Genomic DNA, 19,511 nt, shown 5'->3' on the forward strand with positions numbered 1-19,511 from the left:
ATAACAACCTATCCCTCAATGTCAGCAAGACAAAGGAGATAATCGTGACCTACAGGAAAAGGAGGGCCAAACACACCCCCATTCACATCGATGGGGCTGTAGTGGAGCGGGTTTCGAGTTTCATGTTCCCTGGTGTCCACATCACCAACAAACTATCACGGCCCAAACACACCAAGACAGTCATGAAGTGTGCACAACATCGCCTTTTACCCCTCAGGAGACTGAAAAGATTTGGCATGGGTCCCCAGATCCTCAAAAGTTCTACAGCTGCACCATCGAGAGCATCCTGACCGGTTGCATTACCGCTTGATATGGCAACTGCTCAACATCCGACCGTAAGGTGCTACAGAAGGTAGTGCATACAGCACTTTATTATTATTTATTATTATTATTATTTATCTACCTCTTTTTTAAATATCTTTCTTTTACTTTAGTTTATTTAGTAAACATTTTCTTAACTCTTTTTTTCTTAAAACTGCATTGTTGGTTAAGGGCTTGTAAGTAAAAATTTCATGGTAAGGTCCTGTTGTATTCGACATGTGACAAATAAACATTTATTTGATTTGGCATTGGAGAAATATGATAAGATGAACATTCTGTCCATTCTTAGCCGGTAATTTCGGTAATTTCTGTGCTATTAAAACATATCTGCTAATATGTAAAATTATGTAGAATTGCATGACATTTTTATGAAAGGCTATTTTTTTCTCGGACATGCAAATACGATGATAGATTCATGCCGTGTTTTTACTTTAAAGGAGATCCATGTAATGCTCACAGGATGAAGAACAGTTTCTAAAATGCCCTATCTAAGGCTCTGGTCTGTCCAAAAACGTTTTGGTAAATGGTAGACATGCTCTCTGCTATCCACTTAATGTTTGAATTATTATTTTGGGTATAGGGGAGGGTCAATTGTTTAATTTTCAAGCGCCGGGGGGGGTTTAGGTAAAACTCGCAGACACTCGGCCCTCCGTGGAATGAGTTTGACACGTGAGATACTACATCATTAAACCTAATGTGGATTTGTTTGGTTTGTTCGGCCCCCTGCTCTGTGCTATGCTGGATCTAGAGACGTGGCGTGTCATGTATGCACTGGGAACAGAAAGCAGAAAGCCTTCATGTCTTGTATGGTGTGTCTGTTGTCTTACTGTGAGACTCACCTCACTATGAATCTACTGGTTTCAGGGCGCACACTTTTTTCATAGCCACCGCACAACTACTGGAGAAGATCTGCTCTCATCACCACAAAGTGCTGGATCTTTATTGCTGTACCGATCAACAGTGTTCAGTGTGTTGAACATAAAGGCCATGATACAGTGTCAGCTGCAGCAGAGAGGACTCAGAAGCAGGTAAGACCAGAACAACTCAATGGTAACTCTCTGAAAATTAAACAGTGCCTTCAGAAGGTATTCACAACCCTTGACCTTTTCCACATTTTGTTGTGTTACAAACTGGGATTAAAATGGATTTAATTATCATTTTGGTCAACGATCTACACAATATACTCTGTGATGTCAAAGTTGAAGACAAATTCTAACAGAATTGTTTTAATAATGAAGAATAAGTCTTCACTCCCTGAGACAATGCATGGTAGAAACACCTTTGGCAGCGATTACAACTGTGATTATTATGGGGTAAGCCTCTAAGAGCTTTGCACACCTAGATTGGACTATATTTTCCAATTATTCTTTTAAAATTCAATGTCGTCTTGGTAAGCAACTTCAGTGTAGCCTTGTGTTTTAGGTTATTGTCCTGCTGAAAGGTGAATTTGTCTCCCAATGTCTGTTGAAAAGCAGACTGAACCAGGTTTTCCTCTAGGATTTTGCCTGTGCTTAGCTGTATTCCTTTTCTTTTAATCCTAGAAACACTCCCTAGTCCTTGCCGATGACAAGCATACTCATAACATGATGCAGACACCACCATGCTTTAAAATATGAAGAGTGGTGTGTTGTGTTGAATTTTCACCAAACATAACGCTTTGCATCCAGGAAAAAAGTTAATTTCTTTGCCAAACATTTTTTTGGTACTTAAGTGCCTTGTTACAAACACGATTCATGTTTTGGAATATTTTATTATTTTCACTATGTCATTTAGGTTCGTATTGTGGAGTAACTACAATGTTGTTGATCCATCTTCAGTTATCTCCTATCACAGCCATTAAACCATGTATTTTTTTTAAATCACCATTGGCCTCATGGTAAAATCCCTGACCAGTTTCCTTCTTCTACGGCAACTGAGTTAGGAAGGACGGCTGTATCTTTGTAGTGAATGGGTGTATTGATACACCATCCAAAGCCTAATTAATAACTTCACCATGCTCAAAGTGATATTCAGCATCTGTTTTTTTTATAAAGGGGTTGAATACTTATTGACTCAAAACATTTCAGCTTTGAATTTCTGTATTAATTTCTAAAATGTTCTACAACGAAAATTCTCTCTCTGTCACGTTCTGACCTTAGTTCTTTTGTTATGTCTTTGTTTTAGTATGGTCAGGGCGTGAGTTGGGTGGGTTGTCCATGTTCGTTTTTCTATGTTGGTTTTTGTGTTTGGCCTGGTATGATTCTCAATCAGAGGCAGGTGTCGTTAGTTGTCTCTGATTGAGAATCATACTTAGGTAGCCTTTTCCCACTTGTGTGGTGTGGGTGATTTTTTTTTTGTGTGTCTGTGTGTATCACACGGAACTGTTTCGGTTGTTGTTATTTCACGTTGTTATTTAAGATTTTTTTCAGTGTTCTATTAAAATAATGATTAACACTTACCACGCTGCGCATTGGTCCTCCGATCCTTCCTACTACTCCTCGTCAGAGGACGAAGAAGACCATTACTCTGTCTGTCCTCTAACAGCGCTCTTCAAAGGCAGCAGTGGAGGACAGTGAGAGGATCTTTGCTGATCTGCTCCATCAAGAGAAGGCACTCTGAGATGAAGGAGCTGATCAGAGCCCAGGAGAAGAATGAATTGAGGTGAGCTGAAGGACTCCTGGAGCAGGAGATAGCTGAGGTGAGGTGCTGAACTGGAGGAGCTCTCACAGAGGATCACATCCATGTTCTTCAGGTAACTATGCTTCCTTGTTAAATGTTGCAATAACATATTACATTTAACACTGACTTAGACCTAGAAGTGCCCCTTAATTGACCCTGCCAAATATCCCCCTGAATATGATATGAAAATTAACTTAAAATAATGTGAAACCATGATGTTTATTTCTCTCTGGCCCTCTCTCTTATCAGTTATCAGTCTCTCTCCTGTCCTAGTGAATCATCAGACTTACTCCATCGTTGTCTGACCTCTTCAATACTTTGGAGATGTGAGCAAGTCTGTCTGAGCTGAGACAAACTAGAAGACTTCCTTAAAGGACAATGGACTAAGATCACCACTCCAGGTGGGTTGTAAATACTAAAACTATTTACTTTAAACTCTTAACGCTCAAGTTTTATATGGACAATTTGTATCATGTAACCCCTGCTGACCAACCAAATTTCACTTTAGGGACAATAAAGTTTGTTTGGTTGGCTAGTCTACTTTAGACCAATGAAAGGTCCCACAGCCATCACTTTATACATGTGTAATATGTAGGGCTCTGTGTTTTGCACAATCATGTGACATAGCAAGATGTATTGTGTATTGTAAGCCTTATCCAGAAATGAGAATTACATCAAAAAATAAAAGCAATTGTCTGAGGATGATGCTGGACCATCTGACATAAAAAGAAATGGGGACAGTTTGATGAAAAAGCTTTAAATAGATATTTTGAATCCAGATCATGTGACATGATTGTGCAAAATGCAGGGCCCTAGAATATGGTACGATGATAATATTCCCTCTGTGTGTGTCTGCAGTGAACATGGATATTTTACAGCCTCCTCCAGAGCCCCAAGACCAGAGAATTGTTCTTACAATGTGATTCTGTACCCTGAAGTAAACAGTCTGACACAATCCTAAAATAATAACAGCAATAGCAGACAGTATCCACAGTCACTGAATACAGGCAGGCGACGTTACTGGGAGGTTGAATTAAGTGATCGTACTGATACAGCAGTGTCATAAAGACATTAAGAGACAAGGAGGGGACACCTTATTTTGATACAATGACAAGTCCTGGAGTTTAGAGTGCTCTAGGGATGGTTATTGTTTCTCACACAATAATGTTACAACTGAAGTATCAGGCCCTCAGTCCTCCAGAGTTGGAGTGTTCCTGGATCCCAAGGCAGGTACTTCTATGGCATCTCACACAATGCCCCCCTCCAGAGTCCAGCCCACATTCACTCAGCCCCTCGATCCTGGGTCTTGGGTTAACCAAAATACTTCAGCTGAGCTGTGTAAGCTGTGGTAAAGTTACACTGATGCTTTATTTGCATAGAGAATGATAGAGGCCTCTTGTGGCCAAAAGACAGTTTGAGCATGGGCAGCACCATTATTGTCAGCGTTTTGATCTTGTGTATTGATATCTTAATGTAAAACAAAATATTGTTTATGAATTACAATAGGTAATTCGGTGTTTTGTGATTTAACCCTCTAGTGATGACCAACAGTGTAACCAATGAAATGGAATGTCTTCACTTTAAAGCATACCACCCAATGATGTCGCCTCTATAGGCCTTGAAAGGCAGATGCGTGCTTCCCGCGCGCCATAGCCTTTACTACAGACCTATGCAATCACCTTGAATGGCAGATGTGCGCGCTTCCCCACACCTTAGCCTAGGCTACTTTTGTCCGAACGGTGCTGAAACTTTCAATATTGAAAGTTGAAAAATGAATGTCATACCTACAGAATGCTGAGGCCCTCCTATCCCCAACAGTCACATCAGCAGGTCTACTGCTTTTTTCTCGCGACTGCATTTTGAAATGTTGCACAATCAGAATGCATTTTATTTCCTCTCTGTGATGAAGCTGGCCGTTGCTTTTTCACATTAAAAAGGTTCAAGTCTGGAACAGTTATAGTACATTGTTAAAGTTTTATTATCAGTATGTGAGCAAATACTTGGACATAAATCAGTCAGAATAAAATGGCTAAAACAAGGATAGAAAATCAAACGAATGTGCAAACATGCCATGATGAATGATGCAATGATGCAATGATGCAATGATGAACTATCGCAAACAATGTGCCTCACAACACAATGCAAATAGTCCGGGTAGCCATTTGATTATCTGTTCAGGAGTCTTATGGATGCTCTCACTGTTGCAGCGGTAGAACCTTCTGAGGATCTCAGGACCCATGCCAAATCTTTAGTTTCCTGGGGGGAATGGGCTTTGTTGTGCACTCTTCACGACTGTCTTGATGTGTTTGGACCATTCTAGTTTGATGTGGATACTGAGGAACTTGAAGCCCTCAACCTGCTCCACTACAGTCCCATCAATGAGAATGGGGGCGTGCTCGGTCTTCCTTTTCCTGTAGTCCACAATCATCTCCTTAGCCTTGGTTATGTTGAGGGATAGGTTGTTATTCTGGCACCGCCAGGTCTCTGACCTCCTCCCTATAGGCTGTCTCGTCGTTGTCTGTGATCAGGCCTACCACTTTTGTGTCGTCTGCAAACTTAATGATGGTGTTGGAGTCGTGCCTGTCCATGCAGTTGTGTCAACAGGGAGTACAGGAGGAGACTGAGCAAGCATCCCTGTGGAGCTCCAGTGTTGAGGATCAGCGTGGCAGATGTGTTGCTACCTACCCTCACCACCTGGGGGATGGCCTGTTAGGAAGTCCAGGATCCAGTTGCAGAGGAAGGTGTTTAGTCCCAGGATCCTTAGCTTAGTGATGAGCTTTGAGGGTACTATGGTGTTGAACGCTGAGCTGCAGTCAATGAACAGCATTCTCACATAAGTGTTCCTTTTGTCCAGGTGTGAAAGGGCATTGTGGAGTGCAATAGAGGTTGCATCATCTGTGGATCTGTTTGGGCGGTATGAAAATTGGAGTGGGTCTAGGGTTTCTGGGATAATGGTGTTGATGTGAGCAATTACCAACCTTTCAAAGCACTTCATGGCTACGGACGTGAGTGCTACGGGTTTGAGTTTATTTATTTTAGTTTTACAGGGACAGTGCACATTAATCAACATTTCAGTAAAAGTGCCGGTTTTAGCCAGCTGGCTAATTTTCAACCGCAGTCCCTGGGCAGGTTATTAAAAACAATTACAATATAGACAATCATTGAGCAGTGAGCACACGCAGAGCAACATAGGACAAGCAAGACATGGCATACAGACAGAGCAACATAGATTCATAAAAGCAACAAAGTGTTTCCACACCTCACAAGCTACAGACAACATGGAAAGCGGCAATACACAGCTAGGAATTATGATCACAAATCTGATTGACCTTTAGCCATGTCTTCATGCATTTTGTGTGATAGGTGGTGCAGTTGTGTGTCGGATGGCAGTGTATTCCAGACATGGGAAGCTATCACAGAGAAAGCGGATTTACTAAAGGTGCTTTTCCTTAAGGGAACTATACAGTCACCTCTCATGGCAGACCGTGTGGATCTGCTGCCATATGTTCGGGTTTTCTGTTTAACAAAAATACTGAGTGGAGGGGAGCCAGGCCATTTAGGTTCTTGAATACAAGACATGCATCGGTGTATTGCACAAGATTTTCCCAACTCAGGAGCTCATGCTTTCTGAGGATGTAACAGTGATGGCTATTGGGCTTCCTAATCAAGCACTTTGAGAGCCTGTTTGTAGACCGACTGAATAGGTTTTAATGTTGTACAGCAACCTGGTCCCAACTAGTCAAGCAGTATGTTAAGTGGGGGAGTACCATAGATTTGAACTAGTTGATACCTCTGTAGTCAAACAATTTCGTATAAATCGGAAATTAGCTAGGTTGAATTTGGTTATTTGAATTACCTTTTTCACATGCTTTTTAAAAGAGGTTGGAATCAAGTATGATGCCAAGGTACTTAAAATCAGATACCACCTGGAGCTTCTCCCCTGCCACATAGACATCTGGCTCAGTAGCATCTGTTGCCCTCTTTGTGAAGAACATGCAAACAGTTTTTTTCACATTGAGATGCAAACACGAGTCACCGAGCCACTTTGTAACCTGGACCATTACAGTTGTGAGTTCTTGTGCAGTTTGTTGTATGCACTTTGCATGCACATATCACTATCATCTGCGTACATTTGAACTTCAGACCCAGTACAGACAGAAGGCAGATCATTAATGTACAGGCTGAACAGGAGGGGCCCCAGTATTGACCCTTGGGGCACGCCCACATCATAGCTAAGAGTGTGCGACAGCTCATTGGTCACTCTGACACACTGAGGGACTGGGTCTGTAGTCATTTAGGCAGGTTGCCTTTGTGTTCTTGGGCACTGGGCCTATGGTGGTCTGCTTGAAACATGCTGGTATTACAGACTCAATCAGGGACATGTTGAAAATGTCAGTGAAGACACCTGCCAGTTGGTCAGCACATGCCCGGAGCACACGTCCTGGTAATCCGTCTGGCCCAGCAGCCTTGTGTATGTTGACCTGTTTAAAGGTCTTACTCACGTTGGCTACGGAGAGCGTCTTACTCACAGTTGTCTGGAACAGCTGATGCTCTCATGCATCCCTCAGTGTTGCTTGCCTCGAAGCGCATAAGTGATTTAGCTTGTCTGGTAGGCTCGTGTCACTGGGCAGCTCATGGCTGTGTTTCCCTTTTGTAGTCTGTAATAGTTTGCAAGCCCTGCCATATAAGACAAATTAAGTATTGTTGTAGTTTTACTGTGGTCTTATGTCGCACTATTAGCATGCTTTAAGATTAGTCTGGGCTACAGCTAGCACAGCATTTAGATAACAAGTAGGCTAATTCCAAAGCTAATACTCACTGGAGGTGTAGAATAGGACAAACTGTTGTTAACTGGCATGAATCTACAGTTTATTATATAACCTTAGTGGTACAGGCAGGTGCTTTTAGCTCCAGCAAAACGGAGCAATCAGATTTCCAAATGACAAACAGTATGCAAATAGCATCTATGAACACATGTGACCTATGACCGTAACAGTGTGTATAAAAAGCAGCTTTCTGTTTTGAAAGGCCACTGATTGGCCAGCTCATCTTCCTTAGGAGGATGACATCATCCTTTATGAGGATTAGCAAGCATTTTTTTTAAACAGTGTTTGAGATACAATTGTTTTTTCCAAGTTACACTCGTATGTGGCCAAAGTATAACGGCTTTCCTCTTGAGGAGTAGCAAGGATCGGATCAATACGCAGCGTGGTAAGTGTTCATCTTAGTTTTTTAATAAGAATAATGAACACTGAACAAAACAAACGACCACGTGAAAAACCGAAACAGTTCCGTGTGGAACAAAACACTGACATGGAAAATAAGCACCCAAAACTCAAAAGTGAAACCAGGCTACCTAAGTATGGTTCTCAATCAGGGACAACGATTGACAGCTGCCTCTGAGAACCATACCAGGCCAAACACAGAAATCCCAAATCATAGAAAAAAAAGAAGATAGACAACCCACCCAACTCACGCCCTGACCATACTTAAAACAAAGACATAACAAAAGAACTAAGGTCAGAATGTGACAACGAGTATAGGATGAGTCAACAAAATTATTTGGGTATGAGTTGACCGTTTAAAAGTGAGATTCTCACTGGACAGTTTAACACTTAATTTTAATAAATCCAAATAAGTTTAGCTGATCCTAAATCTACACTTTGGGGCAATTGTAGCTTTCGAGAATCCAAGGGGGCGTACAACCAGCTCTATAGGCTTCTCAGTTGAACGTATGGACCATGTGTACTACAATGCTGACGCTCTGTTTTAACGTTGAGAAATGTTTATAATAATCCTAGCTTGCGATACGGTTTTGGAAAACTTGAGCTTAACTTTCATATCACAGATAAATAATTTTAGAAATACAGAAGATAAGCTTACCGTGTGTCGTTTTAAAAGAGATTTGCGTTGCACATTTACTACAATGACACTACCGGCTGAGCTAATGGAAACCGGGAGGGGGGAAAAAAACAAAATGTAGTTTATTTTTCTTAAAGCTGTTACACAACCTCTGTGGGATTCTGTGGTAAAACAGCTGTACCTTTTTTGTATTGGTAAAGTTATTTTTGGATGATAATTTAGTTGAGAGTTCAATGTTTCCAAAACCGTATAGCAAGCGAGGATTATTAACGTTTATACAGAGCATCGAGGCAGCGTCGGACCGTCAGGGCATTCCCTCCGCGTGGCAGATGGTAAGGCGCCAGCATTAGCCTACAATCTATGAATGGGCTAGGGTAAAGGTTGTCTCCCGCAACATTCGACCTGATTTACTTTCGTGTTTGCATGTGCTTCTGATTAATATAATAATCAAATATCATCTCCCTCCCACGCCAGCAACAAGGCCTGGTATTTGGGCAGGAAACGAATGAGCTACAATGCCGTTAGAGGGGTGAGTGGAGCCAGGTGAGGCCCATTCTTCAGCCTCATATTAAATTATCTGGCAGATGACCCTGCAGAAGGGAATTGTGGGAAATTCTAAATGACATTAATGGAAATTTCATTAACCCCGGAGATACTGTAGTGTTCTCAGCGGAGAAAGTTTTGAAAAATTACAGAAACTGAAAAGAGCCATGGGCTAGTGGTTAAAATTCACGTGATTACAGTTAGTGAGCGGGCCTATGATTTCATGAGGGTCCTGACCCCATTACCCCAGGGCATGCTTGCAGTCCCATGAGAAATGTTACTCACTTTGTAGAAGTGTCAAAATGTTTGCCTGTGATGCATGTCTACTACACACACACGTATAAAGTAAATAGTTGACTGCGGAGTTGTAGATATTCCTTAACGAAGCCATAGTGGTGTCAGCAGTGACTACAACTCCAACTCCTTTGGCTCCTGCTTCTGGCAGCTCTGTAGGATACAGACAGAGAAACAAAACCCACTTCCCCAAAGCTTACCAGCGTCCCCCCCACACACTTTACTAATGTATAGGCCTAGCTGAATCCCACATTTACCATAGTTACAACCTAAACTCACCTTGACCAATAAAATAGAATCAAAGGACATAAATGAGGCTAAGCCGAGAAGCTAAACTCATCTATTGTGATTTACATTGTTTCCAAGTTAATGCCATTGATAATAGATCTCTTGCCACTTAACGTTGGAGAGCCACAAATTATGTAATCTGCTGCATTGAGCAGTCATCACATTGGTCACGTTCCCCTGCTCAGACATTGCACGCATCAACCAATGGTTGCATGCCACGTCGGCGACGCGACATCGACTGTGTAATCAACTGACAGATTGCTGTAACATATGTGGTTAGCTGATCAGTAAAATACAGTACCTTCAGAAGGTATTCACACCCCTTGACTTTTCCCACATTTTGTTGTTACAGCCAGAATTTAAAGTGAATTAAATAGTTTGTCACTGGCCTACACACAATATCCCATAATGTCAAAGTGGAATTATGAATTTAGACATTTTTACAAATTACTTAAAAATGAAAGGCTGAGTCTTGAGTCAATAAGTATTCAAAAGTTTTAGAACACCTACTCATTCAAGTTTTTTTTACATTGTATAATAATAGGGAAGACATCAAAACTATTAAATAATACATATGGAATCATGTAGTAAACAAAAAACATATCAAAATATATTTTATTATTTGAGATTCTTCAAATAGCCACATTGGCCTTTGACAGCTTTGCACACTCTAGGCATTGCACATACATACTCCAACACAAAAGGCAAAATATTGTAGCAATTATCTAAATGCTAGATATTAAAATTGTAAAATTCAAATGTCTACAATAGCTACTTTTGGGCCTTTTTTCTAAACATGCAATGAAGGAAACTTACTTTAACCTCTCTCTCCAAAAAAGAAACACTATCCTACCAAGATATATGCACATAAAACCTTTACTTGAACTGACAGTGTTTGGGGCTTAGTGTTCCCCTTAACACCCTGATTGTGTGATCAGAGATTAAATCATTTTCGGAAGAAAAATGTTACATTTGATTAAAGACTCACATCAAGATAAGGTTATCAGTGCATCACGCAATGGAAATAGACTTCTGACACTTTCAATACATTTCCTTAGGAAATGTAAGACTCTGCATTGGTCCTCCAAGGTGAGGGTATCCTCATCAACGTCCTTATTACAAGGCCAGACAATCTTGTCCAGAATCATCAAAAAAACAATAGAATAATAGGTTAAGTTGCATTCTTTGTAAGGATTAAGCTTCTTCAGACCTACATTACATTAGTTTGGTCATTTACAAAGGAATTTAAAAAATACACTTCTACAGATTTACACAACTATCTAGAAATTGTAAGTTTTGAGCAAGCTATACATTTGAGCAAGCTACGGTATATCATAAAACAAATCTTATGAATCAAAACTAATGAAGTTTTAAATCCAAATGTACAGAGTAGCATGATTTATCATGACACAAGGGTCTTTCAGATATCTCGCACTGTAGCCCTGATTGGGGCATGGGACAGGTATAATGATGGATCCGTGTAGTTCCAGAAATGTTCAGTAGCTCGTACCCGCCCTCGTCTCAACTTTGGAAACGAAGTTAAAATGAACTCCACAAATTCTTGTGAGCTTTCTTGATTACCTCTGAGATAATGACTAACAAAACATATATTTAACTTGAAAACCTGATTTTTAGCGTTATATACTCTTTTTATAACACATTTTATTAGGTACACTTATCTAGTACTGGGTAGGACCCCCTTTTGCCTCCACAACAGCCTGAATTATTCCCGGTGTTGTATGTTAAGAGATGTCCTTCTGCACACCACTGTTTTAAACATCTGTTATTTGAGGATTTGTGGCCTTTCTGTGAGCTTGAATGAATCTGGACATTCTCCTTTGACGTCTCTCATTAAAAACTTCTTATGGACTTGGTTCCTGTGGCGGGATCAAAATCAGCGGAAATTTTAGAGCGCCACCTATTGTTTTCGATAAAACTCAAACTTTCATTAACACAAATGCAAGGTAGTGAATTAAAGCTACACTCGTTGTGAATCTATCCACCAAGTCAGATTTGTAAAATGCTTTTCGGCGAAAGCATGAGAAGCTATTATCTGATAGCATGCACCCCCCCAAAATACCAGACCGTCAACAAAACAGATTTTGCGGTAACCGGCGCTACCCAAAACGCAGAAATAAAATATAAAACATTCATTACCTTTGACGAGCTTCTTTCTTGGCACTCCTATATGTCACATAAACATCACAATTGGGTCTTTTTCCCGATTTAAATCCATCATTGTATACCCAAAATGTGATTTGCTGAAGACCGGTCTGATCCAGAAAAATGCCCCTTTACAAGACGCAACGTCACTTTTTAAAATTACACAAGTTGCCTATATACTTTTACAAATCACTTCAAATTACTTTTCTAAACCAACTTTAGGTATTAATAAACGTTAATAATCTATTAAATTGATCACGGGGCGATCTGTATTCGATAGCAGCAAGTCTTGAAATCATCGTCCATGTTTTCACATTCATAACATCCTGTGGTGAGCCCAAAGAAAGGAAGTGCTTATACGTCACCAAACCAAGGATAAAGCCGCCCCTAAATGACAGCACTGGCGACATCGTGTGGAAGCTGTAGGCGTTTACAGGGGATTGCCATGTATTTTCTTCAGCCTTAGACAATACATTGACTGGCGGATGGATATTATTTTTGTGTTTTTGGTGACCAGTTTTTCGAAGGATTTTGACTCCTAAACACGTTATGTTATAGCCACAGACACGATTTAACCAGTTTTAGAGACTTCAGAGTGTTTTCTATACACACACACACTTATCATATGCATATACTATATTCCTGGCATGAGTAGCAGGACGCTGAAATGTTGCGCGATTTTTAACAAAAAGCTGCGAAAATTCGCAGCCTCCTTAAGAGGTTTTTAACAAGGTGTTTTTGCCCACATAACTGCCACTCACTTATCATACCATTCTCTGTAAACTCTAGAGACTGTAGTACGTAAAAATCCCAGAAGGGGCAGCTGTTTCTGAGATGCTGGAACCACCATGTGTGGCACCAACAATCATACCACGGTCCAAGTTGCTTAGATTATGCATCTTGCCCGTTCTGAGGTTTGGTCGACCAACAACTCAAGCTCTCAACTCTATATACTCTAGAGACTGAGTTGCAGTCAGCCACATGATTCGTTGTTCGAAGGAGCAGGCTATTTGCGTTAACACCTAATACCTATTAAAGTGGACGTTGAGTGTACATATCTAACTGACAGGCCCTTAAAAATGGTGTGATATCTGGGCCAGCTGTCCAGCTTCTTGCACTATGGTGCAGATCGACGATCACATTTCCCCTGTCTATATTTTAGCCTTATTCTTTGATAGCAAAACTGACCCTAGATCGGCACTCATACTCTGAGAAGCTTGATAACTACATGCCCAGATTAGCTTCAATCACATGAGTAGGATTTCATATTTAATAGCCATAGAAGTTATCAGGCTTCTCAGAGTACAGGTGCCGATCTAGGGTCAGTATTAAACACTATGCAAATTGAAATCAAATATGCAAGAATCTCTTCATAACTCAACAAGAAACCCCCTTACACATTAAAGTTATGTTCTGAAACTTAGATGTGTGCATGCCTGTGCACACCATAAATCCAATTGTCACAATATTGCACAAAACAATTTGGTTCACTGTTGATTGACTTTAAATGTCTGGTTAAAGGCTCCCTTTTGTCTATCAAGTGACGTGACCATGATTATTTTTCAGCACAACTTTTGTCAGATGGCATACCTCAAGTTCAGGCACCTCTCACCCACCCCATTCGCTGGAGGTGCTCTTTGCCAACCCTGCTTGAGACAGTTGTGTCTTTCCGCCCAAGACAGCAAAATGTGTGGGTGTACGTGGAAAGTGTTTGTTTGGGTGAACATTGGTTTACTCCTTGACCTTGTTTGGTTATACGCACCAAATAGCCTTGTAACTTCACCCTTTAGAAAAAAACTATGATTTCAAAAATATATTCTAAACCAATAGATCAGCTTAGCTTGTGTCATGTCTAATATTTTAAGTACACTAGTCTTATGCACAAGTAAGTTAGGCTATATAACAGAAAATTAAGTGATATGTCAGTAGTCGGGGGCACATTCTTACTTTACACTTGGTTTGCACTTGGTAATAAATAATATGTAATATTAATTATAATACATTATATTTTAATATTAGCTAGCTCACCATCAACAGTGTCTCGGCCTACTCAACCCCCTGCAGTAACGGCTGCAGTAACGGATGAACTGTTTCAGCCTCCAGTATTTATGCTGCAGTAGTTTATGTGGCGTGGGGCTAGGGTCAGTTTGTTATATCTGGAGTACTTATCCGGTGTCCTGTGTGAACTTAGGTCCTCCGAGAGAAAGAGAGCATACTTGAGCCCTAGGACCATGCCTCAGGACTACCTGCATGATGACTCCTTGCTGTCCCCAGTCCACCTGGCTGTGCTGCTGCTCCAGTTTCAACTGTTCTGCCTGTGGCTATGGAATCCTGACCTGTTCACTGGATGTGCTACCTGTCCCAGACCTGCTGTTTTCAACTCTCTAGAGACAGCAGGAGTGGTAGAGATACTCTTATTGATCATCTATGAAAAGCCAACTGACATTTACTCCTGAGGTGCTGACTTGCTGCACCCTCGGCAACTACTGTGGTTATTATTGTTTGACCATGCTGGTCATTTATGAACATTTGAACATCTTGGCCATGTTCTGTTATAATCTCCACCTGGCACAGCCAGAAGAGGACTGGCCACCCCTCATAGCCTGGTTCCTCTCTAGGTTTCTTCCTAGGGTTTGGCCTTTCTAGGGAGTTTTTCCTAGCCACCGTGCTTCTACACCTGCATTGCTTGCTGTTTGGGGTTTTAGGCTGGGTTTCTGTACAGCACTTTGAGATATCAGCTGATGTACGAAGGGCTATATAAATAAATTTGATTTGATTTTGATTTGAAATACAATCCACATGTGTGTAATCAAGTCTCCGTATAAATGCACCTGCACTGTGATAGTCTCCGAGGTCCGTTAAAAGTGCAGAGAGCATCATGAAGAACAAGGAACACACCAGGCAGGTCCGAGATACTGTTGTGAAGAAGTTTAAAGCCGGATTTGGATACAAAAAGATTTCCCAAGCTTTAAACATCCCAAGGAGCACTGTGCAAGCGATAATATTGAAATGGAAGGAGTATCAGACCACTGCAAATCTACCAAGACCTGGCCGTCCCTCTAAACTTTCAGCTCATACAAGGAGAAGACTGATCAGAGATGCAGCCAAGAGGCCCATGATCACTCTGGATGAACTGCAGAGATCTACAGCTGAGGTGGGAGACTCTGTCCATAGGACAACAATCAGTTGTATATTGCACAAATCTGGCCTTTATGGAAGAGTGGCAAGAAGAAAGCCATTTCCTAAAGATATCCATTAAAAGTGTTGTTTAAAGTTTGCCACAAGCCACCTGGGAGACACACCAAACATGTGGAAGAAGGTCAGATGAAACCAAAATTGAACTTTTTGGCAACAATGCAAAATGTTATGTTTGGTGTAAAATGCAACACAGCTCATCACCCTGAACACACCATCCCCACTGTCAAACATGGTGGCAGCATCATGGTTTGGGCCTGCTTTTTTTCAGCAGGGACAGGGAAGATGGTTAAAATTGATGGGAAGATGGATGGAGCCAAATACAGAACCATTCTGGAAGAGAACCTGATGGAGTCTGCAAAAGACCTGAGACTGGGATGGAGATTTGTCTTCCAACAAGACAATGATCCAAAACATAAAGCAAAATCTACAATGGAATGGTTCAAAAATAAACATATCCAGGTGTTAGAATGGCCAAGTCATTCAGTCCAGACCTGAATCCAGTCGAGAATCTGTGGAAAGAACTGAGAACTGCTGTTCACAAATGCTCTCCATCCAACCTCACTGAGCTCGAGCTGTTTTGCAAGGAGGAATGGGAAAAAATGTCAGTCTCTCGATGTGCAAAACTGATAGACATACCCCAAGCGACTTGCAGCTGTAATCGCAGCAAAAGGTGGCGCTACAAAGTATTAACATAAGGGGGCTGAATAATTTTGCATGCCCAATTTTTCAGTTTTTGATTTGTTAAAAAAGTTTGAAATATCCAATAAATGTCGTTCCACTTCATGATTGTGTCCCACTTGTTGTTGATTCTTCACAAAAAAATACAGTTTTATATCTTTGTTTGAAGCCTGAAATGTGGCAAAAGGTCGCAAAGTTCAAGGGGGCCGAATACTATGCAGTAACAAAGTGTTAGATGCTGTAACAGATTAAGTCTTTCTCCCACTCTAGGGAGGACCTACAGTCGCAGCCAAAAGTTTTGAGAACGACACATTAATTTCCACAAAGTTTGCTATTTTTAATCAGATGTTACTATGGAATAATGAAGTATAATTACAAGCATTTCATACGTGTCAAAGGCTTTTATTGACAATTACATGAAGTTGATGCAAAGAGTAAATATTTGCAGTGTTGACCCTTCTTTTTCAAGACCTCTGCAATCCGCCCTGGCATGCTGTCAATTAACTTCTGGATCACTGATGGTAGCCCATTCTTGCATAATCAATGCTTGGAGTTTGTCAGAATTTGTGGGGTTTTGTTTGTCTACCTGCCTCTTGAGGATTGACCACAAGTTCTCAATGGGATTAAGGTCTGGGGAGTTTCCTGGCCATGGACCCAAAATATCAATGTTTTGTTCCCCGAGCCATTTAGTTATCACTTTTGTGGCAGGACTGAAATGCAGTGGAAATGTTTTTGGAGGATTCAGTTCATTTGCATGGCAAAGAGTGACTTTGCAATTAATTGCAATTCATCTGATCACTTTTATAACATTCTGGAGTATATGCAAATTGCCATCATACAAACTGAGGCAGCGGACTTTGTGTGAATTAATATTTGTCATTCTCAAAACTTTTGGCCACGACTGTACAACCTATCCCCTCTCTGTCACGCCCTGACCGGAGATATCGCTTTCTTTATATTTTGGTTAGGTCAGGGTGTGACTAGGGTGGGTACACTAGTTGTATTGTCTAGGGGTTTTTGTAATTATATGTTGGCCTGATATGGTTCCCAATCAGAGACAGCTGTTTATTGTTGTCTCTGATTGGGGATCATTTTTTGGTAGACATTTCCTTTTGGTGTTTCTGGGATCTTGTTCTATGTTTAGTTGCCTGTTTGCACTATTTGTATAGCTTCACGTTTCATTTGTTTTTTTGTTTTGCTGAGTTCCGGTTTAATTAAAAACATGTGGAACTCTACTCACTTGCTGCGCCTTAGTCTCATCTTTATAACGAACGTGACACTCTGGGCTTGATTGCTATGCCTGAATGTTGAAGCCCCACCTCATATTTTGCATAGGGAAGAAATGCATAAATACATTGAGAAATAAAAGTTGGCAAAAATAAAGAAATGGGGACAGAAATACGGAAAAAAATAATTAGGAAGATGCATATTTTGGCAAAATAAGTAAATGCAAAATAACTCATATCAAATTGTTTTTATTGATTTTCTGTGTACATTTATTTTTACATTTACATGCATATTTATTTAATTATGCATTCATTTATTTTTGATTTTGGCCTTGTTTCTATATGTATTATAGTGAAATGAATTTCATTGAATATATGGGGTGATATATTCTGACCATGAATGCCCCGCTGTAGCAATCACCATTGTATTGAATGTTCTAAAATAAAACATGTTATTTTCAGATACTGATCTCTTTTGTAGTGATGGGCGTTCCAGCTCTTTTCAGTGAGCCTCTTTTCAGTGAGCCTCTTTTCAGTGAGCCTCTTTTCAGTGAGCCTCTTTTCAGTGAGCCGGCTCGTTCAGCTCAGCTCACCAAAAAGAGACGTCTCTTTTGGCTCCCAAACGGCTCTTTTCAAAATAAATGTAGGTTTTGTATTTTTTTGAAGTCAAACAGTTTGCGATGGTTTGACTGATTGGTGTTAAAACAATTCTAATCAAATGAAATCATACTCTACCTTAACTAACTTACTGACTTTATTGTCCCCATGGGGAAATTTTGTTGCAGTGTCATGTACACATTTAAAGTGGCGCTTAAATACAAAACAAAATTGACAATACAACTTTAGTGGAAATAAAACATTAAATATAAATGAAGAAAAGACTAGCCTGCTGGCCTTACGAAGTCAATGGGAACAATCGCCTGAGCTATTTTAGGAGGGATATCACACCTGGCACAAATGATTGTCTCGTTCTGTTTCTCCTGTATTTAAAAATGCATTGGTTTGTTATGAAAAAGAATGCTATTAAACATTTGCATTTAAAGTAACTTAATGTATATAAACAAAGTGCATATAAATGTAACAATTCAAAACAAATACAATCTGAACAACATAAGAAATAAATAATGTGCAAAACTGCAGCATCCCACTTAAACCATTAAACTGGTCCCTCTTTTCTCTCCTTTTATGCCATGTTATAACCAGCAGCACACAGAAATGCTGACCATATTTCGCTTTTATGAGAGATTTGCATTCATAAATGCCTCACTTTTTCAAGGGGCTGATGTGGTTTCTTCTCTCAATTGTACTTCTTCCTGCACTGTACTTAAGTACATTTAAAACCAGATACCTTTTTAGTCACGTAGTATTTTACTGGGGGACTTTTGCTTGAGTCATTTTCTATTAACTTCTTATGGCCAAAAGCCAGGGAAAATGCAGCGCGGCAAATTCAAATAAAATGATAACAATCAAACTTTCATTAAATCACACATGTAAGATAGTAAATGAAAGCTACACTCGTTGTGAATCTACCCATGTCAGATTTTTTAAAAGGTTTTTCGGTGGAAAGCATAAGACGCTATTATCTGATAACACAACAGTAAACAGAGGGTAGCATATTTCAACCCTGCAGGCGCTACACAAAACACAGAAATGAAATATAAAACATGCCTTACCTCTGACAAGCTTTTTTTGTTGGCACTCCAATATGTCCCATAAACATCACAATTGGTCCTTTTTGTTCGATTAATTCCGTCCATATATATCCAAAATGTCCATTTATTTGGCGCGTTTGATCCAGAAAAAAACAGCTTCCAAATTGCGCAACGTCACTACAAAATATTTTAAAAGTTGCCTGTAAACTTTGCCAAAACATTTCAAACTACTTTTGTAATAAAACTTTAGGTATTTTTTAAATGTTAATCGATCAAATTGAAGACTGATTTATCTGTGTTCAATACAGGAAGACAACAAACCAAGCTACTTTTCAAGTCTTGCGCAACTCTCAGCAGTGTTACGCAGTTCCTAGATGGCCATACTTCTTCATTGCACAAAGGAATAACCTCAACCAAATTCCAAAGACTGGTGACATCCAGTGGAAGCGGAAGGAACTGAAAACAAGTTCCTAAGAAATATCGTTTCCCAATGAGAACCCACTGAACAAACAGACCTAAAAAAAATAATCTGAAAGGTTAGTCCTGAGTTTTGCCTGCTACATAAGTTCTGTTATACTCAGACATGATTCAAACAGTTCTATCCAAATCTACTAATAATATCCATATC

General features: G+C 40.2%; 1 pseudogene; it reads left to right on the plus strand.

Moving 5' to 3' along the window:
* The first annotated feature begins 2,920 nt into the window (after positions 1-2,920).
* Positions 2,921-19,511, plus strand: part of LOC112266102 — a 30,572-nt pseudogene continuing 13,981 nt past the window's right edge.

Source organism: Oncorhynchus tshawytscha, linkage group LG13 (genome assembly GCF_018296145.1).
Source record: "Oncorhynchus tshawytscha isolate Ot180627B linkage group LG13, Otsh_v2.0, whole genome shotgun sequence".
Taxonomy (NCBI): Eukaryota; Metazoa; Chordata; class Actinopteri; order Salmoniformes; family Salmonidae; genus Oncorhynchus; species Oncorhynchus tshawytscha.